This window comes from Erinaceus europaeus, chromosome 13, assembly GCF_950295315.1.
Source record: "Erinaceus europaeus chromosome 13, mEriEur2.1, whole genome shotgun sequence".
In the NCBI taxonomy this organism is placed as follows: domain Eukaryota; kingdom Metazoa; phylum Chordata; class Mammalia; order Eulipotyphla; family Erinaceidae; genus Erinaceus; species Erinaceus europaeus.
The window spans coordinates 27,917,171-27,941,597 of record NC_080174.1 but is presented as its reverse complement, the minus strand read 5'-3'; the positions used below and the strand labels follow the sequence as shown (position 1 = coordinate 27,941,597).

The 24,427-nt window shown below is 39.1% G+C and overlaps 1 pseudogene; it reads right to left on the bottom strand.

Annotated features, from left to right (window-relative positions):
* Window positions 1–9,289: 9,289 nt before the first annotated feature.
* On the bottom strand, window positions 9,290–9,443 carry LOC132532599 (U1 spliceosomal RNA; annotated as a pseudogene).
* Window positions 9,444–24,427: the final 14,984 nt, after the last annotated feature.

Sequence of the window (24,427 nt, the reverse complement as noted above, 5' to 3'; positions counted from 1 at the left end):
ATTCAGACACCATTCATTGAGAAGACTCTTTCTCCTTCATTTAAACTGGTCCTTGCACGTCATGCCTTGTATGCTTAACCCACTGTGCTACTGTCCAGTCCCTCTCCTTCATTTAATGATTTGAGACCCCTTGTCAAAAAGTCAGTTGTTCATAGATGGGGGAGGCACTTATTTCTGAGCTTTCAATTCTATTTGACTCATGTGTCTATTTTGGTTCCAGTAGAAGGCAGCTTTGATTACCATAGCTCTGTAGTATAATTTGAGATCAGGAAGTGTGATGCCTCCAATCTTGTTCTTTTTCTCAAGATTGCTTTGGCAATCCTATGGATTTTTTTGTTTCAAATAAATTTTTATAACTTTTGTTCTATTCCTTTGAAGAAACGTGGTGATACCTTGATGGGGATGGTATTAAATACACATATGACTGAGTAGGATTGTCATTTTGATTATTTTAATTCTCCCATCCAAGAATATGTGATATCTTTCCAATTATTTGTATTTTCCCCCTTTTTCATTGAAGAGTGTCACTTAGTTTTTTGGTGTACAAGTCTTTTACTTCCTTTGTTAACTTTACTCCTAAATATTTTATTGTTTTTGCTGTTACAGTAAAGGTGATATGTAGTTTTCTTTTTTAGTTGCATCTCTGTCAGCATTTAGTCAGGGCGATATTGGCTTCATAGAAAGTGTTAGAGATTAATTCTAAATCTTCCATCCTCTGGCACAGTTTGAGGAGTATAGTGAATAGTTCCCCCTTAAACATTTTATAGATTCATTTATAAAACTGGGCCTGGACTTTTGTTGTTAGGGAGGTTTTTGATTACTGTTTCAATTTCTTTAGCTATGAGTGATCTATTCAGGTCTTGTAGCTGCTCCTAGTTTTTACTTAGAAAGTTGTGTGCTTCTACAAACTTGTTTATTTCTTGTACATTCTCCAGTTTAGTGGCATATTGTTGTTTACAGAAGCCCCAATCATCCTTTGAATATCTGTGATGGCTGCTGTGATCTCTCTCCTTTAGTTTCTCATATGATTTATCTGCATCCTCTCCCTTTTTCTTTTCTTTTTTTGCCTCCATGTTTATTGCTGGGGCTCAGTGCCTACACCACAAATCCACTGCTCCTAGCAGCCATATTTTTTCCATTGTTGTTGTTGGATAGGACAGAGAAAAATTGAGAGAGGAGGGGAAGACTGAGAAGGTTATAAAGATAGACACCTGCAGACTTGCTTCACCACTTGTGAAGCAACCCCTTCCACTCCCACACCCACCCCCTCAGGAGGGGAGTTAGGGGCTTGAACTGGGATCCTTGAAGTCTGGCCAAGGGTTTGTTGATTTTGTTTGCTCCTACCTTCATTAATAGTTTATATGCTTTTTTCTTTTTTCCAGTGTTGCTCTTTTCCTCTCTGATTTTGCTTATTTCACTCCTCTGATTGCTTTGAGTTTCCTTTGTTCTTATTTTTCTAGATCCTTTAGGTGAGAAGTCAGTGCAAGTTCACCAAGAATACAGCTCAGCTTGTGTCTGTTTGTGTCTACTAATCCTCAGGCAAGTATAGGGTCCTCCTGGCATCAGAGTTTGGGCTGGGAGGACCTGCTATCTAGGGGTGGGAGAGACTCACCACTAGGTGTGCAGGTACTTGGAGACTTGTGAAGACAAATGGAGTAGGAGAATGGTGGATGGAGAATCCAGGCAGGGTGCTCTGCTATGTGTGACCACCAGAGGTGCTGGGAGTTCAGCATGGAAGGAATCTGACCTGGTAGGCTTAAGGGGGTCTTGGATACAGTAAGATTCCCATCCTGTCTGTCTCTCCCCCTTTCTGTCTTCCCCTCCTCTCTTGATTTCTCTCTGTCCTATCCTAACAACAATAGCAGCAACAACAGTAAGAAGAACAACAATAAACAAGGCTACAGGGGAAAAAATAGCCTCCAGGAGCTATGGATTCTAGTGCAGGCACAGAACCCCAGTGATAACCCTGGAGGAAAAAAAAAAAAGAAAGAAAAACGATTCCCATTGTAACCTTGGCTGTTTTAGTTTTTAGTAGGGTCTTTAGGGCTGCTTGTCCTGTGACCTTGCTACAAGGATACTGAGCCCTGTGAGAGAGGGATCAGTACTTTTGGATTGTACTTTTCTCCTCTCCTCTGTTCCTTGTGCTTCTTTTCCTCTGCCTTTGGGCTTTCTATATTTCAAGGAATTCTTTCAATAATTGTTTCTGTAGCTCCTGTAATTGCTGCTATTGGTGTTTCTGTTTCCCAGAGTTATCCTGGAGTTGTTACACTGTAGCTATTTTGAATCTTTCTCTCTGGTACCTAATTAAGAGTCAAGGAAAGGAAGACTAAATATCAAGGATATAAATGAAAACCAAACATGGAAAGCTGCAAAGTTAAGAACACCAAGAGGAGGAAGCCACAAGGGAGATGGATTATATATCAGAATATACATACACACACACACACACACACACACACACACATATGTATTTCTACACTACAATCTGTCCTGTAAATTAATTCCACACTTAATTTCTGAAATTTCTTATTTTTCCAGTCTTGAGCCACTATGAAGTAAATGAAATGTTATAGGGAAGTGGCAGCCAGGCATGTAGTGGTACACTAGTTTACTTTCACAATTTCCTTTCATATGTAGATTTATCCCTGCCTTTGCCTTTGTCATTGCTTACAAAGATCTAAGCTTCCTTCCTAAGGCATCATCTTTTATTAATCAGCTTATCCACAACAGAGTCCAAGAGACTGGAATTGGGTTCAGACAGATGTTGATAAATGTCTTAAGTTTCTTATAAACTAAATCAAGGCCAGCCATGTTTTATTAATCAGTTACCCTTCATACATACTTTGTCCTCTGTATTTTGTATCACACTTTACATGCCATCCTGTTTGTACTGCTTACTCTGAATCAACTCAAGACTTTTAGTTTCTACTTGGGAAGACAGGCAGTCATGTATTTATTTTTACATATGCTTAATGTCTAACACAAACAGTCACTTAGAAATGCATACCAGCAAAATAGTACTAACTTCTGTAACTTGCTAGTGTGAGTGGTTCTTGGGTTACCCTGAAAGAAAACTCACAAGGCACTTCAGGTTTACCAAGGAATAGATATTTACTTAAGAAAGGTACCAGCTAGAGGCAGAGTATGGACTTGATCTTGGAAAATGAGATAAAGTCTGAATCTAAGCTCCACTAGGAGTAGAAAATGCAGTTATATTAGGAATGGAAAAAAAGATAGAGGCCAACGACTTGTGTAGATAACTTAGAGAAATTGTATATCCTTGAGAAAGTGTTGCAGGGCAAACTAATTAGGTGCATGGAAAGTCCCCAGGACCACCAAGTTTATTCCCAACTGAAGTGTCTGGTCATGGTAGTTTCTTGAAATCACAGGTGTGCAAAGTAAAAACTCTATGACAAAGATGTGAGATAAAAGTCATGCAGAAACAAAATTAAGGTACAGTGATAGCTTGTGGGACAGAGTACATGAGAGTCATAAAGACAAACTGCCTCCCCATGCATCCTCCTTCTCTTAAATTCCCAATTCTCACTGCACCTGGGGTCAGTTTTCCATTGGCTTACTGAAAGCACCTGTCTTTTCCAGGTGTGATGACCTTTCTACAACTCCTCCCATGGTGAAAAATTGCTTCCTTGTGCTCCCTACTACTTCCCTATGCTACTTTTATGTTCTTCCTCACAAGCATAGGGAAACATGATAGCATACACACAAAAAAAAGTGGTCATAGACTCAGAAGGTCATGGCCAAATGAGGCTTCAGTCTTGTCCTTCAGAACCGTTCCTACCAAAAGAACTAGAGGGCAGGAAGTAAATCTTTCCAAGTCAATACTGGCCTTCAGACATCTTGGGTGTTACTGGGTAAGCACACAGACAATGAATTAAGGCTGGTTCCCTTGGGCATGAATGGATATAAGGAAGGAAAAGAGGTTATTAATTGCTTGTTTATAGCTTTTAAAGCTAGTGAGGAAGTAATCTGCTTCTGCATGCCCTAGAGCAAAGCATTTTAAGCATTCTGAAGTTAGCAATGGGTCTGGTTGCTTGGAAAAACTGCTTTGTCAAGGACCCAACCCATATAAAGTGGTTGACAGTTAGTAGATAGTCTCTCAGGTAAGTCACTTGTTCATTTTATTCCTCTCTGGTAATATTCTGTGTTTTTAACAATAATGTAGCCATTCCTCCTCTGCACCCCCTTTTTCTAATTAAATTAAGCTAGTGCTTATAAAAAAAGTATTTTGCATTCATAAATTACATTTACTTTATTAACTGAGAGAAAATATATAAATGACTAAACACCTGCTATTAGAAATTTCATAAACTTACCCTTATAGCTCTATTCTGGAAACCAGGAAAAGACAGAACAAGCTCATTGCTGCTAATGAAGTCTCCCATGTCCTGGCTTTGTCATTTGAGGGACTCTTACTTGGGGACTCAAAATAGTAAATACAAATTGCTATCAAAGCAAGTCACCTTCCTAACAGCAACTATAGTGCTTACATTATTTTAAGGAATATTATAAATACAAGAAAATAATGAAATATAATAAAATTTTGATGGACTTACAGAGGTTGAGAGAGGGTCAATCAAAAAAAAAAAAAGAAAGAATAGGGCAAGGGATATAGCTGGCTGGTTGTACAAAGAGGCTCCAAAGCCCCAGGTTCAATCCTTCACACAATCATAAACCATAGCTGAGCAGAGTACTCATAGTGGCAGTAGTAGTAGTAGTAGTAGTAGTAGTAGTAGTAATAATGATGATGATAATAAGTACAATACACTAAATTAGGACCACCTGCATAGTGTTTCTGCTTTGTCATATAAGTGATCCAGATTCAAATCCATCTCTCACCTCATTGGAGGAAGTCAGTGACTTCCTCCTCTCCAGATTCAAACGTCTCAAAACTTTACATCAGGCTCAACCTGACGCTGTTGACTGGCTACGGAAGAAGGGCAAACGCTAGAAGAAGAAGAACCTCTTTCTCTGTCTTTGTTTCTTTCTATCTGCAAAAAACTCAACAAGTGAAGCTCCAGAAAAGACCAATGACAAAAAAGAAAAAAAAAAAGGCAAAAATAAATGAAATTCCTGCTACAGAATAAAGCTGTCAATGGCAATAATAATATTCAGGATTCAAATATAAACTATGGTATACATCTAGTATTAATGACTAGTTTTTCCATCAAAACCTAGGATAAAGTTCTTACCTACAAGCAAATTGCCTGCCTGCTTTAATCTACATCTCTTTGTTCTTCCATTGTTCTACCTATGGATCTACTGTATATTTTGTGTTAGGTTGGTGTGGCAGTCAAGAGCTAAGAGTTATGAGGCATAAATTAAACAGAGTTGGGAGAGCATATAAAGGAAAGCTTTTAACCAGGCAAGAAGAGTCAAGTAGCCTAGAGTGGAGAACCTCCTCCAGGATAGGCTGGGGGCATTTTATATATTCAGGACTTATTTGCTTTTGGCCTCAAGTCCCTGGAAATTGATATTGTTCCAAGTTTTATGGCCCAATTCTAGTTGGAAATGTCCAATATAATGCTTTTGGCTTGGAGGTCAGTTTTTTTCAATTCTGGTTGAAGATGTCTCATGTAGTCAGGGGTGAATTCCTGTGTGGGTAAAGGGTTTACTTTCCCATTTTCAACAAGATAAACTCTTCCTGTGAGATTATGGAGTTAAGTCTCAGGATATCTCTTTCAGTTTGTCCATGTGTATCCTTGTTAGGGACAATTTTGAGGAACAGGAACCTTAGGACTGTCTGTGGTCACTTTGTTTTGTGTTTTCACGTTTCCCCATACAAGTTGAGACATTATTGTTACCATTATTATTATTACAAGTATGCATTTTCAAACCTTCAGGTCCTTTCAAGTCTTCTAGCAAGTATTCATTTCCTGGGTGTTGCCAGGCTGGGCTCCTCTCCTATGAGCTCTCTATTGTTTTCCTGTGTACCCAAGGAGGGTTGTAAGTGCCAGTAAGCAGGCCCACTCATGTCATCATAGATCCCCTTTCATTGTTTTTCAGGTCTTTAGGCTGACTTGCTCTGTTACAGTATGAATCTATTCTGGATTAAGAAAGCAGTTTTAAGGCTCAAGAGGTGGTGCAGTGAGTAGGGTGCTGAACCTGGTAACACGAGGTCCTCAGTTCAGTTCGCAGCATGTTCCAGAGGGATGCCCTGGTTTTCCTTCTCACCCTATCTTGTGTTCATAAATAAACAAAATATGTTGTTTAAAAAAGAAAAAAAAAGCCTTTAAAAACTCAGTCCTATCACTTCAGTGACAATTTCTTTTGTCTATTTGCCCTTTTTCTTCTCAAATATACCCATTGTAAAGAAAGTATTCAGGGAGAAATAATATAATGGGTATACAAAGACACATTAATGTCTGAGTCTCCAAAGTGTCAGGTTCAACACACAGCCCACCCACACACAAACCACAACCACCATAAACAAAAGCTGAGCAGTGTTCTTGTGGAGAAAGGAAGAAAGAAAGAAAGAAAGAAAGAGAAAAAGAAAGAAAGAAAGAAAGAAAGAAAGAAAGAAAGAAAGAAAGAAAGAAAGAAAGAGGAAGGAAGGAACCCTTCACTCCTTATAAACACTGGCTGTATCAATTAGAGTAAAGCATTTTTTCTAAAAGTATTCATAGGTTTTCAAAATTTATAAAAGCCACCAAAAAGTGAAAATACAAAGGTATTCCCAAAGATTTTAAAGTATCTCCTGATTAAGCAGATGGCTATAAACAGGAAAAACTAAAATGTACTTACTCCTAAATCTATTTCTTCTCTCTCCCAAGCCTCCCCCCATCCCTCATATTTATAATGTATCTATGGCTTGCCAGTATTTAAAAAATGCTATGTATAGTATAGGACATATGACTGCTCCTAAATTTTGTATATAAGATTGAAGAAGGCCAGGGAGATGGCATTATGGTTATGCAAAAAGACTTTAATGCATGAAGTTCTGATATCTCTGATTCAATCCCCCATGCTACCATAAATTAGAGCTGAGTAGTGCTCTGGTTTAGAGAAAGAGAGAGAGATAATCAAATGTATGAAAAAATTTTATCATGTGTAGTGTGGTGACACTATATGCCCTGACACAGTGGTGATGTCAGCTTTGGCGACAGAAGGCTGACAGAGTGTGCAGTGATCTGCACAGGCACATGGTGGACTGTAGGTGAATCCAGACTGTGCTGGTGTGCAAAGCATTGTGGGTAGGCTGAATAGAATTAAAAGGACAGCAGTCAGAACTCTGGGGTCTCTTTGGCTGCGGCTTCTTCTCCTGGTCAGATGCCTCTCAGCAGAGGTGTCCCAGGCATCCATCCGCCATATCTACTTCTCCTGGGAACTGAGCACATGTGACTCTGCTAGCTGGTAAACTTTTAGACCCCTCTACAGCCATGAGCAACCTTTACCAGAGCTGATAATTGTTTATCTTATGGGACTAAACTTTGATAACCATATTCAGACTTTATAGACCTAGCGTAGGCTTAACCCTTGATAATAATTTCTTATTTTGGCTTTTACCTGTTTCACCCTAATAAACCGTGTATTGATTAAACCAGTTCCCAGCTCCCGCTGTGAATTCTTCTATATATGACACAAGCAGCCCCAACCCCCACACCTTTTTTTAGGTTAATTTACAACAGTGTAGAATTTTAGATATCAGACATTTATATGATACCTCTTTAAAATAACAATCTGCTTTGGTCCAAGGTTGTATATCAGTCTCAGAAAAAGATCGGTATTGTGGTTTTAAGAATGATATCATATGAACATGGGACTTTCATAATTAAGCATAATTTATATACAATCAAATGTATAGAATTATCTCCAGATTGAAGACAATTGTATCCACCTGTGTAACTACAATCTAGAATATTTAAAAACCTATATAAATTCCCTATGTAGTCCCTTATAAACAATTTCAATTTTAAACAGCTGGATTATTTTTTTTTCCACTCCTCCAGCTCTCGGTTATAATGGCAGGAAGAACTGAACTTGGGACCTTAAAGCTTCAGGTATGAAAATCTTTTGCATAACCATTATGCTAGCTCTCCAACCCAAACATCTTTCTGTTTACTGTCACTAGAGATTTCCTTTGCCTGATTAGAACGTCATTTAAATGAACCTGTACATAGTATGCTTTCCCTTGTATTTGACTTCTTTCACCAAACAATATTTGTGAAATTCATTCATGTTGTCATTGGTGTGATTGATTTGTTTTCCAGTATAACAGATAATAGGGGTACTAAGTCACAAATTACTGAAAAATTGGAAAGTATTGAATAAGTTTTTAAGATGTATTAATTTTTTAATGAGAGAGAAAAAAAAGAACCAGAGGATCAATCTGGTACATGTGATGCTGGTAATCAAACTCAAGATTTCCCATACCAGAGCCCTGAACTCTACCACTGAGCCACCTACCTGCCTGTACTTAGTTATTTAAAGACAAAAGTTACTTTTAAAACCCTTTTGCCCTAATTCACAAATCAGCTTCTGAACCTCCTATATGCTGTTTGTGTAACCTGGAACCCAGATTTTGGAGGGAATGCCTTCAATAAAATAGCCAGTCCATCAGGAGACATTCAAAATACAACTTTCAAATACTTTCAGGAATACTAAGCTCTTGATCTGAGAAATGATTCTTTGTAGCTTAAAAGTGTAGAAAGGGCTTTAGTGAAGAAGGGAGAGAATTTCCTCAAATAAATAGTTCGTGCAAGTTTTAGTTTTGAAAACATCTTCCTTGTTTAAATAGTCCCTAAAAAGGACTTCAGGGGATAGGGGGTCAGGCTGTGGGTGCAACCTGTTGAAGGCACATAGTACAAAGCACACAAGGATTCCTGCAAAGATCTAGGCTGGAGTCCCCAGGCTCTCCACCTGGGGAGGTGGGGAGGTGGGGGGAGATGGGGAAGTGAGGGGAGACTGGGGGGTGGCAGCACTTCACAAGCAGCAAAATGGGTCTGCAAGTGTCTTTCTCTTGTCCTCTCAATCTCTCCCTCCTCTCTCAATTTCTCTCTGTCCTAACCAATAAAATGGGAAAAGTGGCCTCCAGGAGCAGTGGATTCCTAGTGCCTACACCAAGCCCCAGCGATAACCCTGGAGGCAAAAAAAAAAAAGAAAGAAAGAAAGAAAGAAAGAAAGAAAGAAAGAAGGAAGGAAGGAAGGAAGGAAGGAAGGAAGGAAAGAAAGAAAGAGAAAAAGAAAAAGGGATTTTATTTCAGATTGCCTTGCCTCTATGAATTATTTGTAAGTACCATTCATATTTTTTTCTTTTTCATTTTTTTTTTTTTAGGGGAGAGCACAAATGCAGTTCCCCACTACCACAAATAATGCAGTCGAGCTTCCCACATTTGGGGAAATCACACATCCAGAGTGCAGTGGATAAGTCTCGCCCTGGGAAAACCACCTTCGTGATCATGGTACCTCCCTTGCCAGGTATGTATAGTCCTATTCATATTTCTTTAAAGATAGACTTCTGCATCTCTTTAGAAGACTACAAAATGCAACCATTTCAAATATATTCCAGGTCCTTTTCTTATTTTACAATGGTGCAGAAATTACCTTCAAGCTTGAACCTTGTCTCAGACAATCCTCAGGTAGTGCTTAATCATTCATGTGATCAATTAGCAACTATATATTTTGTAATGAATTAGATGTCTTATGTTTTCTGTTACTGTGCATGGCTGTAATTAGGATTATTAATTGTACCAATAGAGTTCACTCAATTTCCAGGTTTCCTTGGTGTAAAATAAGCCCTTCAAATAAACTATAAAATATTTTATTTGGGAGTCTAAGTACTGGCGCAGCTGATTAGCTCACACACTGCAGTGTGTAAGGACCTAGATTCAAGCCAATGGTCCCCATCAGCAAGGGGAAGCTTGTAAATGGTAAGGCAGTGATGCAGATGTCTCTCTCCCACTCTATATCCTCATTCCACTTTCAATTTCTCTCTGTCTCTATCGTAAATAAACAAAGTAAAAAAGAAAGAAAGAAAGAAAGAAAGAAGAAAGAAAGAAAGAAGGAAGAAAGAAAGAAAGAAGGAAAGAAAGAAACTTTTGATTTCTTTATCTGTGATTGGTCCATTTAGGTTTTGTAGTAGTTCTTGGTTCAGTTTTGGAAAGGTTTATGTTTCTAGGAATTCATCCCTTTCTTCCATACCATATTCTCTCTCTCTCTCTCTCTCTCTCTTAAAGATTTTATTTATTTATGAGAAAGATAGGAAGAGAGAGAGAGAGAGAGAAAGAACCAGACATCACTCTGGTACATGTGCTGCCAGGGATCGAAATCAGGATCTCATGCTTGAGAGTCTAATGCTCCATCCACTGTGCCACCTCCCGGACCATTTTCTTCTATATTCTCTAGCTTGGTGGAGTATAGTTGTTCACAGAATCTTTGAATGTTTTTTTTTTTCCTATGGTGTCTGTTGTGATATATCCTTTATCATTTACAATTCTATTTATTTGAGTTTTCTCACCCCCCCCCTTTTATTGAATCTGACTAGGTATTTGTCAATTTTGTTTAATTTTTCAAAGAACAAACATTTGGCTTCATTGATTTTTGTGTGGTTCTCTTGTTTTCGATGTTGTTTATTTCTGCTATAATTTTAGTGATTTCTGTCCTTCTGGTTGCTTTAGGGTCCCTTTGTTCCACTTCTAAGTCCTTATGGTGTACAGTAAGTTGGTTTAGTTGAGCTTTTTCTTGTTCTCTAATGTGTGATTGTATGGTCATGAGTTTTCCTCTCAGTACTGCTTTAGCTGTGTCCCAAATATTTTGATAACTTGTGTCTTCATTTTAATTTTTTTCTAGGAAAATTTGAATTTCTTACTTGAGTGCTTCCATGACCCTGTGGTTATTAAACAGTATGTTGTTGAGTTTCCAAATTTTGAGACTTTTAGTAATTTTCTTTTTGTTATTGAATGTTAGCTTTACTGCACTGTGGTCTAAGAACATGCTTGGGATGATTTCAATGCTCTTGAATTTATTGATACTGTCTTTGTGGCCTAACATGTGGTCTATCCTTGAATATGTCTTGTGTGGATTTGAAAATAATGTGTATTCTAGTTTTTTGGGGTGAAGAATGCTAAAAATGTCCAGGAGATCTAGTCTATCCGTCTCTTTGATTAATTCTTTTTTTTGGTTTGTTTGTTGATTCTCTGCTTAGTTTATCTGTCTAAGTGTAAGTGGGGTGTTGAAGTACCCAACTATTATTGTATTACTATTGATGTATTTTTGTAGTTCTTTCAGTAGGTGTTCGATGTATTTAGATAGTCCCTCACTGGGTGCATAGATGCTAAAAATTATTAAATCTTCTTGGTTTCTTGATCCTCTAATCATTATGTATTGGCCTTACCTATCTTTTATTATTTTATTTAATTTAAAGTCTGCTATGTCAGAGATGAAAATGACTCTTCCTGCCCTTTTATTGTGGTCCATTAGCCTGTATGATAGTTTTCCATCCTTTCACTTTGAGTCTGTGTTTGTCTTGTTGGATCAAGCAGGATTCTTGTGCACAGCATACGGTTAGGTTGTGTTTTCTGATCCATCTTCCTATTCTGTTCCTTTTAATGGGTGAATTTAAGCCATTGACATTTATTGATAGTATGGATTTAAGGTATTGCAGTGCCATTATTCAACATTTTTATTTGCACTGATATATGGCAAGTATTATGGTGATGTTCTTGTTTATAGGAGGTCTTTTAAAACCTCTTTCAGGGCAGGCTTGGTGATAGTTGCATAGTACGTAAACACCATTCCCATCACCAAAAGATTGTGTCCACACCACCACCACCACTACCACTTCCCCTCCCCAGTGAAGCTGAACGTCTACTCTTACCCTCCACCAGAGATTTTTACTTTGATGCCCTACTCCAAATTCAGTCACATCTTGCTTTGAGTTTCCCTTTCTGTTCTTCTTTCTCAACATCTGTTTATGAGTGGGATCATCCCATACTAGTCTTTGTCTTTCTGTCTTAGCTCACTTAACATAATTCCTTCTAGCTCCATCCAGAACAGGTCAAAGAAGGTGGGTTCATTGTTCTTAATAACTGCATAGTCTCCCATTGTATAAATATACCACAGCTTTCTCAGACGTTCATCTATTTTTGCCGGGCTAGCTTTGTGGGCAGGAGAGAGACGACCAGGGACCATGGCTGAGTGGGCACGCAGTTCAATCTTTATTGATGAGGAATGCAGTGCAAGCTCTATCTCTGTGATCACAATCCTGTCCTTATATATCTCATGAGGCAGAAATGTCAGGAAGAGGAAGTACATAGGATGGGGTTGGGGAGAAGGAAAAAGCGCGTGAACCAGTGGGATTAAACCAATTCTTCTTCTAGCGTTTGCCCTTCTTCCGTAGCCAGTTAACAGCATCAGGTTGAGCCTGATGTAAAGTTTCGAGACCTCCTTTGAATCTGGAGAGGTGGCAGTCGTTGACTATGTGGGTCATAGTCTGTCTGTAGCTGCAGGGGCAGTTCGGGTCGTCTCTGGCTCCCCAGCAATGGAACATAGCGGTGCACCGGCCATGGCCTGTTCGATAGTGATTGAGGAGAGCCCAATCATAACGTGCTAGGTCAAAGCCGGGTTGACGCTTGCAGGGGTCTGTGATGAGGTGTTTGTTCTTTACCTCAGCTGACTGCCAGCTCTGTTTCCAAGAGACTGGAACAGAGAAGTTCAGTGTAGGCATAGGGGACCAGATTGGGTGACAAGACGTCAAGCGTTGAACAGGGTGGGCGAAGATATCTGCGTATATTGGCAGGTCCGGTCGAGCGTAGACATGGAAAATGAACTTAGATGATGCCGCATCCCGACAAATATCTGGCAGGGTGATGTTGCTAAGAACTGGCAGCCATGGAACTGGGGTGAAACAGATGGTTCCAGAAATTATCCTCATGGAGGAATATAATTTGGAATCGACCAAGTGGACATGGGGGCTACAGAACCATACTGGGGCACAGTATTCTGCAGTGGAATAGCATAATGCCAGAGATGATGATCGTAGTGTGGAAGCACTTGCGCCCCATGAGGAGCTGGCCAGTCTTGCAATGATGTTATTCCTCGCGCCCACCTTTGCTGCAGTTTTTATGAGATGTTTGTGAAATGACAGAGTGTGATCGAGAGTAACGCCAAGATAGACTGGCTGGGCTTCATGCCGGATTCTCATATTGCCAAGCTGCACATTAAGCTCACGCGAGGCCGAGGCATGGTGTAGATGGAAAACAGATGATACCGTTTTTGCAGTGCTAGGGATTAGTCGCCATTTTTTACAGTAATCAGATATCAGAGACATGTCTTTCATGAGTGTTTCCTCGAGGATGTCAAACTTGGATGCCTGAGTTGCACAGCAGATGTCATCGGCATAGATGAACTTCCTTGAAGAAGTTTCTGGGCGGTCATTGATGTAAATATTAAATAGCGTAGGAGCCAGAACAGAGCCCTGGGGGAGGCCACTTGAGACAAGTCTCCATCTGCTAGACTTGTCACCCAGATGCACCCGGAATCTTCCGTTTTGGAGAAGAAACAATATAGTGTTGGCCACCCATGGAGGCAGGCATCTTGAGATCTTGACTAGGAGACCACGGTGCCAGACCGTGTCATAGGCTGCTGTGAGATCAACAAAGACAGCACCCGTCTTTAAATTCTTCTGGAATCCATTTTCAATGTAAGTTGAGAGGGCCAGGGCTTGTTCACAGGTAGATCTTCCTGGGCGGAAACCAGCCTGGGCGGGTGATAGGAATTTCTCTGTAAGATGAGAAATACGTGACGGAAGCAATGAAAACAATGATCATGTAAATAGACCACAACATTAAGCAATACAAGTGAACCTAATGTGATGATCAAAACAGAAGGTCTTATAAGCAGAATTTAGAAGCATACCAACATGTTGTTAGGCACCTAGGTTTGCTTCCAGGTTTTAGCTTCAAGAGAGAAACAAAAAGTCACATACAGGGGAAAACCCATAAGATTATCAGCAGACTTCTCCATTCAAACTCTAAAAGCCAGAAGAGAATGGCAAGATATATATATTGAGCTCTCAAAGAAAAAGGGTTTCAATCAAGGATAATCTATCCTGCTAGACTTTCATTCAGACTAGATGGAGGGATAAATAAAGCCCGTATTTCCCCCATTGGAACCTCTAGGGTGTGGCTCACTTTCTAGCATGCTTCCTCAATCCGTATCAACTGATACTGCATCTGCTGATCCAAACCTAGTCAGTGTAATGAGTACCACCTCTGTATGCTTCACTTCAGACTGTACAGAGATGTCAGGCATGGGATGTCAAACATTCAGCTTCATTAATCTTCTGAGACCTTTCATTTTTTTTCCCTATGGTCCTGCCTTCTCTTTCTTTGTCACACCTACTATTTCTGAGTTGTCTCCTCCTCCTCCTCCTCCTCCTCCTCCTCCTCCTCCTCCTCCTCCTCCTCCTCCTTCTCCTCCTCCTCCTCCTCTTTTTCCTTCATCTTCTCTCTCCAAGTCCTGATAGAATTGGAGATCAGAGCTCTGGTCATCTTCCCCTAACATTTACCCCTTTGAGAGGATGGACCAAAATTCTTTATGGGATGCAGAAAGTAGAATGTCTGGCTTCTGTATTTGTTTCTCCACTGAACAATTGAACAATTGAGAATACAAGAAATCATTAAAGGACTGCCCTAAGGATTGAGCAAAGTACTTATCAACATATAGCATGTATGGAAAATGCTCAAGTCAAGGAAAGAATTGCCTTAAAGAAATAAAGGAAACTAGTGGTCTGGGAGGTGGCGCAGTGAATAAAGTGTTAGATTCTCAAGCATGAGGTCCAGAGTTCAATCCCTAGTAGCACATGTACCAGAGTGATGTCTGGCTCTTTCTCTCTCCTCCTATGTTTCTCATTAATAAATTAATAAATAAATAAGAAATAAAGGAAACTAGAGGTACCTAGAGCATATCCAGAACTAGGAATAGTGCTCACTTAGGTCAGCTGTTGGCTCCAATAATTTGTTTTATAAAGAAGTAATGTAGGGCCAGGTGGTGGCACTCCTGGTTGAGAGCACATGTTGCAATGCTCAAGGACCCAGATCCAAGTCCCCACCTGCACTTGGAAAGCTTTGCAAGTGGTGAAGCAGTACTGCAGGTGTCTCTCTGTATCTCTCCCTCTCTATCTCCCCCTTCCTCTCCACTTCTGGCTATCTCTGTTCAATAAATAAAAAAAGAAGTAATGTCAGGGGAGACAGCATAATAGTTATGCAAAAACACTTTCAGGCCTGAGCACCATAGGTTCTAAGTTCATTCTTCAGCACTACCCTAAGACAGAGCTGAGCAATGCTCTGGCAAATAAGTAAATAAATAAACATTAAAAAGCAAAGAAGTAATTCCATTTTAAACATACTCATTCATAAAATTTAAGAGGAGCTATTTCACAACTGATTCAGAAAATAACATGAAAATATATTCACTGGGCTAGTGAAATGGCTCACTTATATAGTGTGCTGCTTTGCCATTAACACAACCCAGGCTTGAGCCTAGCCTCTATTGCATTGAAGGAAGTCTCAGTGCTATGGTTTCTTTCATTTTCTTTCTGCCTCAGTGATTCTGTGTCTCTGTAAAAAAGAAGAAGAAGAAGAAGAAGAAGAAGGAGAAAAAAAGAGGAGAGGGAGAAGAAGAAAAAAGAAGAATGAGGAGGAGAAGAAGAAAAAGTATATATTTAGTTAGTCACTAGAGAAACATAAATTAAAGTCACAATAGGATATAAGTATATTCCCATTATAATGGCTAATGTGAAAAAAGACTTTCAATTCTAAGTGAGTTTGAAGACTGGAGAAAAAGGAATTGCAAATCACTGCTATTAGGCATGTCAAGTGGAAACAGTTTAGCAACGTCTCAAAAATGTGTGTGTGTGTGTGTGTGTGATATCACCAAAGAGAAATGAAAGTAATTATCCAGATAATGAGCTGTAAACAAACATTCATAGTAGACTATTTAAATAATTCCAAATTGGTACAGCCAAAAAGTGACAGGATAAATAGACGGATACATAACATGCTACTATGCAGTCATTAAAAAAAGAAAAGTTGATAAACACTATAATATGGGTGGAGTTTCAAAAATAATATTGAATAAAAGAATCTAGAGCTTAGGGAGTAGGGTGGTAGCGCAGCGGGCAAAGTGCAATGACTTGCCTAAGGATCTTGGTTCAATACCCCAGCTCCCCACCTGCAGGGGAGTCTCTTCACTAGAGGTGCAGCAGGTCTGCAGGTGTCTTTCTCTCCCCCTCTCTGTCTTCCCCTCCTCTTTCCATTTCTCTCTGTCCTATCCAACAACAATAATACCTACAACAATAAAGCAACAAGGACAACAAAAGGGAATAAATAAATAAATATAAAAAATAATCTAGAGCTTAAAATCTATATAGTTTTATTCTATCTATCTAAAATGATATAACTAATCTGTTATAAATATAAGATAACCTACAGTGACAGAAATGCACTTAGTGATTGTCTGATGGAGTGAAAGGATGATGGAAAGGAGAGTTTGTACTGGAGCAGAAAGAACCTCCAAAAATGGATGGTCATTTTCTTGAGTATAGTGTTGATTTTATATAAGTACACATGTATGTCAACACTTAGTACTTGAATAGCTTACTACATATCAATTTTACCAAATAAGGTGCTTCAAAAGGTATATATATGATTTATTACACAAAGAATCACCGAGAAGTCAGTGAATAAACTCTGGCTATCATAAATATAACTATGTTTTATTTATGCTCCCAGGGTTATTACAGGCTCAGTGCCTCCACTAGGAATCCGCTGCTCCTGTGGCAATTTTTTTTTTTGATAGGACAGAGAGAAATTGAGAGGGGAGGGGAGAGAGAAAGGGAGAGAGACAGACAGACACCTGAAGACCAGCTTCACCACTTGTGAAGTGACCCCATGCAGGTAGGGAGCCTGGAGCTCAATCTGGGATCCTTGGTCTGATTCTGGTGTGGGTCCTTACACTTCCGTACTATGTGCACTTAATCCTGTGTGCCACGGCCTGACCCCCTGAAAACTAGAATCTTTAACGTAGCTGATATCTCATTAATTTTCGTTTTCCCCTAACTTCCATAGCACTTTATAAAGTAAATGTTGATTCCCAGAATTGCTGTTGTCACAAATATAGAGTTCCACATCTCCCTGAAGGAGATGTACATCTAACACTCCACCAAAACTTCATCCTAACTCTACCATAGAGCATTAAGTCCTCAGCCCTCCCTTAGAAGCATTGCTCTCACCCCCTTCTTCTCTTTTTGAGTCCCTGAATCTGCTATAACACACCAAATCCACTGACATTTCAGCCTATATTATCCATTGCTTTGTTTCCTACTTTGTATGTAAAGAAATGTTCGTCTGCACTATTCTAGCCTTTAGGTTCATGATTGGTCAACAATTTGTTTGACTTTGTATGTTGACTCTCTTTTCAGCCACCAGGTTCCAGATGATAGCATGATGCCAACAAGACTTCCCTGGACAGACAACTCTACCAATGTGTCCTGGAGCTCCACTTCCCCAGAGCCTTTCACTACTAGGGAAAGAGTGAGACAAACTGAGAGTATGGATCGACCTGTCAATGCCCATGTTCAGCAGGGAAGCAATTACAGAAGCCAGACCTTCAACCTTCTGCATTCCACAATGACCTTGTGTCCATATTCCCATAGGGTTAAAGAATAAGAAAGCTATCAGGTGAGGGGATAGAATACAGAGTTCTGGAGGTGGGAATTGTGTGGATTTGTACCCCTCTTATCCTATGGTTTACTTAATGTTTCCTTTTTATAAATCAACAATTAAAAAAAAAAAAAAGAAACCTTACTAGCAAAAAAAAAAAGAAGAGAAACTTACATCTAGAATCCATAAATCTAATACCAATTTGAATATAATAAATAACATTCAAGGCTTTAATAAATGGGAGAAAGATTAAGTTTGTCAGAAAAAGAAGAGATTACAAAAACTGAAATGGCTCACTTAATGATGGAGATTTTAGTCAATACCAGACCACTTCATCACCTGGAGTTCTAGTCAGGGAATCTTTGGTTTTCCACAAAGATACTATGGGCCTAGACCTCTAATGATTCCTCTCTTTGCCATCACTGGTCACCCCAACCAGAATGTCCTCATTAACCTTTTTGTGGGCCTCTTCAGGACCTTACTTTCACCACAGCCTAACAAGTAAGAATTGTGTCCTTTCTAAAGGGAGCCTGGGTCATCCTACTCTGCCACTGGAGGAGGACTGGCCCTATAATGTGTGCAACCTAGGATGTTCTCAGCTGTGACCAAAGACCATGAGATCAGACTGAGAGGGACCTGGAGGTCACATAGGCTCTTGTGCTAAATATGACATAGACCCCCAGATGAGATCACTGTGGTAAACAGTTAATTGCATCTAGACATGTTTTCAAATTTGGAAGCCACTCTCTGCCCTAAGCTGGCTTTTAAGTTCTATTCTGCACTCTGAAACCATTCTTCTAGACAATATTTCTAGCTCAACCCCATGTTAGCTATCAAACTTAAGCAAAGATTAATGAAGTCCTAAGTTCCTAGGAATACACCCATAATTAATATCTTAGCCTCTTTCAGTCCTAGGGTTCCTACTTTCATTGGATCTATTCCTAGTCTTTGGTCTTAACTTATTAAATATTTTGAGTTCCAGATGCTTCTAAGATGCCACCCTGACCTTCACAGGCAGATGAATTCACCAACATGTCCCGGAACTTCACCTCTGGAGAGTCTTACCACACTAGGCAAAGAGAGATATAGGCTGAAGGTAAGGATCGACTGGTCAACATCTATATCCAGCAGAGAAACAAAGAAGCCAAAAGGAATTTTGGTCCATACTCTCAGTGGGAGGAAATCTTAAGGGAAGATGACTAGAGGGCTCTGAATCTCAGAACTTTTGTGACCAAGAGCCTTTATTTTTGCCCCATTACTGAGAGGGAAGAGATTTTAGAGAACACCTGTGGAAGTCAAGCACTTTTTTGTTTATCTGAGAGAGAAGAGGAAAAAAAAAGAACTATGGGATGATTTCACTCATAACTGGAATATATAGAATTGAAACTCATGAATTTTAATAAAGAAAACACACACACACACACACACACACACTCACCCACATATATGGAGGAACTATGATGGTTAGTGTTAAAGTTGGGCATGGGACACAAAACTTTGGTGATGGCAGCTTTTATCTTACAGTCTTACAGTCATTATTAAATAATTACTAAAAATACACAAAAAGAAACAAGGAGATATGTGTGGGAATATTTTTCTTTTTTTATTTATAAAAAGGAAACATTGACAAAACCATAGGATAAGAGGGGTACAACTCCACACAGTTCCCACTAACAGAACTCAGTACCCCATCCCCTCTCCTGATAGCTTCCCTATTCTTTAACCCTCTGGGAGTATGGATCCGAGGTCATTGTGGGATGCAGAAGGTTGAAAGCCTGGTTTCTGTAATTGCTTCCCCGCTGAACATAGGCATTGACAGGTCGATCCATACTTCCAGCCTGTCTCTCTCTTTCCCCAGTGGGGAAAGGCTCTGGGGAAGCAGGATTCCAGGACACATTGGTAGAGTTGTCTGTCCAGGGAAGTCTGGTTGGCATCATGCTAGCATCTGGAACCTGGTGGCTGAAAAGAGAGTTAACATACAAAGTCAAACAAATTGTTCACCAATCATGAACTTAAAGGCTGGAATAGTGCAGATGAAGAGTTTGGGGGGAGGGGTCTCCATTTTGTAGATAGCTAGCAGGCATATTTTAGTTATATTTCAAAGAGACTGTGGCTATACTAGTTTTTGTTATTATTGTTGTTGTTTTTATTGTTGTTTTCTTTTGTTTTTCCCCTGAGCCTGAAATCTGATATGCAGGTGGATCCAAGTTATTGTCTGGGGAGATGATGTCATGACTGGGAAAGGACCAGAAAGTTGGATCAGAGAAGAGAGTAGCTCCCTAATATGGGAAAAGGGTATAAATATTGTTGACTGTAAATCCAATTCTCACTCACTCCAAAGCTAACCTTAACAAAGCAAGGACTGCAAAAGCTGAATAAGGTCAAGAGACTGGCATACTTTAACAATGACTCTTTAGTCACTATCAGTCCACTCCATCAGCTGGGGCTCTAGTAGCGGAGTCCTGAGATTCCCAAACAGACATGATGGGCCTAGACCTCAAATAAATCCCTCTCTCCATTGTTACCAGTCATGTCTATCAGGAATAACAAAATAGACCCCTTTGTAGACCCCATAGGACCTTGCCCTCAACTTGGAGGCTGGACAACATACTCTATGCTACACCTGAGGAAGATGGGTCGATATTGGGGTACTTGGAATGTTCCTACTCATGACCACAGAATGTGAGCTCAGACTTAGACGGATGCAGAGATCATACAGGCACCTAAACTGAATATGGGCCTCAGACCAAATCAAATTGATGTATGGGAATCTTAATTGTGCCTTATGAAATAAAAAAAAATTCTATTAGAAATGGTTACCTCATAGTATGTGTTTGTCTCTCTCTTTTTAAATTTATTTTTGTTTTCAGTGCTACTGTCTCACATTTTCGATATTTTGCAGCAACCTATGTTGACTTTTACTTCAATTTATTTCATCTGGATAGCAACCATAATACTGAATCTTCCCCTGAGGATGTGGCATAGTCATGCACATGGCAAGACAGGCATTCCAACAGGTTATCTAGCTTCTAGCCCTTTAACTCATGTATTCCAACTTAAGCTCTATATGTCATAGAATTTTGCTTGTTTGCTTTAATACATATTTTGGTTAGTGATTTAAGAATGATTTTCAATATTATGATAATGGGGTGTAATTCTACACCACTCCCACAGCTAAAATTTTATCCTTGCACCCCCTTTGCAGCTTTATATCTTACTGACTTTCAGCCACCAAACCCCAGATGCTGCTATTCTTCTTCTAGCGTTTGCCCTTCTTCCATAGCCAGTCAACAGGTCAGGTTGAAAGCTGTCAGGAGCTGCTTGTTGCTGGCTTTGAAAGTGACTGGGATCCATGTGGATTCAGTCGGCTAGGAAGGATCGTCAGTTTCCCCAATGAATGGGTACTCACTATGCTACTATGATAAATATAGATATAGATATATAAATTAAAAGATAGTTACATGCATTTATATTTTTTTGTTTCAATTGTGTTTCAATTCTTTATACTCCACATATGTGTGAATAACTCCATAGTTGTTTTTACATCACTAAGCATGATAACTGCCAATTCCATCCATCTAGCCCTAAAGGACACACTCAGTCTTTTCTTACCTGCTTAGTAGTGAGGCAGAAAGGCACAGTGATAGTAGGCAGGGAGAAGGACCCCAGACTGAAGACCAAGAACTTATTAGTCCCATGTCTTCAGAAAACACCATGCTTGAGATGTTCCAGAGAATCAAGTACATAATACTTATGAAACTGCAGAAATCGCCACTCACTTGGGTGTGTAGAGGAAAAACATTCCATGCAACCATTAGAGGTACCATAGCAAGAGCTGACTGGGTACATTTGGGTACAGCCAGTGAAGCCACCACCTAGACCAAAGAGATAATGGAGTTCTTCTTAAGAGGCCCACTTTCTGCCCATTGTGGGCAATTTACTCAAAGATTCCTTTTTCTATTTCTTTGTGGGAGCAAATGAGCATATATATATATATATATATATATAATATGTCTTGGCTAATTGTGTAACATGCTTCTTCTAAAGATTGGCAAGTGGTAACAATGATGTTAAAGCCTTGTCAGTAAAAAAAAAAAAGAATTGAAAAGTAAACCTTATTTACTATCTCTTGTAGAATTAACTGAATATCTAAAGTGTATGAGGGAAGTGAAATAGGGGTAGTAGAGGAAGATGTCTAGCGCTAAATAATAAATACTTGATCAAAGAATGTATGGTATCTTCTTTAGGCCATTTGACTATGCTGCCAAGCTTATTTGTTCTAAATCTAATCACAGAAGACTATTAAGGACTTTAAAGTATAGAACTGGCTCTAACTTATGAAGACATGAGCATGTGTACCATGGGTCCTAGCCTATACCTAGAATCTGTAATTTGTTGAAAAATACACAAGATAAAATAGAATTCGGTAATGTCCCTTGTGTTAGGAAAGACCTCACTGGGCATAAGAAGTTGGGAGGTTAGCATCTCATGTTTGGCATCTTTGGAGATATCCTGAAGCAACGAATTGGTAGCAGCATAACTTGGCTCGTGGTACAGGTAGCACTGAGCTAGTTGAGGTCAACAGATGCAGTGTAATGGAGTAAGTGATTAGAAGATGAGATATCAAGACATACAAGCAAAGTTTTAGAGATTCCAGCACAAGGAAAAATAAGGATTTTTAAAGATTAGAGGAAAGGTTTCTTATAGCCCTATAAGAAGCTTAAAATGATAATAGTTAATTATTAGAATTAAGTTAGTTATGAGCTTAATTTTCTTTGATAGCCCACTAACTAGATATAACCATAACATATTTTACTTTAACAGGCTTTATGAATTTTTAGGATATCTATTAGTATAGCAATATATCCGATAATGATAGGACCAAATGATTTGATTTATTAGACCCAAAGTTGTAGATAATTTAGGAATTAAAAAAAATTAAAGAATTGTTTAAGCAATTTAAACCCAGTGACATTGAATTTGTAGAGAAATTGTTGATGACTGAAGAATGTTACTCCTGAAATAGATTGCCTGGTACAAATCAAAATGCTAAATTCCTAGCATATGACTGTGCAATTCAATCAGTCACTATAAGTCTAAGTTTCCTTGTCCATAAAATGGAAGGAGTAACACTGTCTGTCTCATAAAAGTATTGTACAAAGAAAATAAGATACACATGTAAACTACTCAGCTCTTCATAGAATGTCCTTATGAATTGTCTCTTAACAGACCTCCACCCAATTATAGCACATTCTCATTCAGTTCGTCTAGTAGTCTGATTTTTACCAGCTTCAATCCTAGGTAGACTGAAAATATAGTTTTGTTATTAAATATACGTGAGTGTAAAGGAAAATATTCTCAATGTTTTTTATTCATGGACAAGCACAACACTTTACATAAAACTTTAGCTATGTCCCATTATCTAAAATATAGTGTCTAAAATATTTAATGTGGAGGGTCCAAGTAGTGGCTCATGTGGTAGAGCACACACATGAGGGCCCAGGTTTAAGCCTCAATTCCTACCTGCAGGAAGGAGCTTCATTAGTGGTAGAGTAGTGCTATCAGTATCTCTTCTCTTTCTTTTTCTATTTCCCTCTACCAATCTCTCTCTCTCTCTCTCCATATATATAAAAGTAAAGAAGAAAGAACAAGAACACCAGGAATGGTGGAGATATGCAGGCACCAAACCCCAACAATAATTCTAGTGACAAAGATTTAATATGGAGACAAATTATCTGAGGTCCTCCTCCTTCTTCTCCTTCTACTTCTTTCCTCTTCCTCTTCTCCATCCTCTCCCTCACCCTCTCCTTCCTCTTCCTCTTCTTTACCAGAGCATTGCTCATCTCTGGCTTACAGTGGTGCTGGAGACTGAGCCTGGGCTATATACTTTTTGAATGAATCAAGACTAGAAATCTGGGAGTCGGGAGGTAGTGCAGCAGGTTAAGAGCACGTGGCACAAAGCGCAAAGACCTGGGTAAGAATACAGGTTAGAACCCTTGGCTCCCCACCTGCAGGGGAGTGGTTTCACAAGCAGCTTCACCCCCTCTCTGTCTTCCCCTCCTCTCCATTTCTCTCTGTCCTATCCAACAACAATTACATCAATAACAACAACAATAATAACTACAACAATAAAAGAACAAGGGGAACAAATAAATATTTTTTTTAAAGACTAGACATCTGACTGTCCAAGATGATGCTACAGAGATGTTTTATACACACACCATCTCATATCACAATTCTGTATTGGAATGTTTGGAAATCAAGAATATGAGTAATATAATTTAAATAATTCTCCACTAAAAAGGTCAACATTAAAGAGAATCTGAGCATGTTATGAGGTTTGTATTATCTGGGGAACTGAATTCTTTGTAACAATTTGTTCCCCAATGATGATGAATAAATGAGGTCTCATTGCTCAATAGTTTATTTACAAATGAATCTATAGAAGCATAAAATTTAGAACTGTCCTCGATTACTTATTCTTTCATGTTTGTGCACTCAACTATTAAATCTTCTACAATCATGAATATCCTTTGGGAACAAGTGATCTGGTTTTGATAGTTCTATTATTGGAAAGTTTCTTTTTACTGGTATTTGACTGACTTTTCCCTTTCTGTATTTTTATCCCACTTACCCTGTTTAGATCAGGCTACATAATTTTCCCTCAAGTGCTTATGATTTTCATATATGTTATGACTCATCCAAATAAATTAGTCAGGGACTTTTCTTCTTCCTCTTCTAATTCCTCC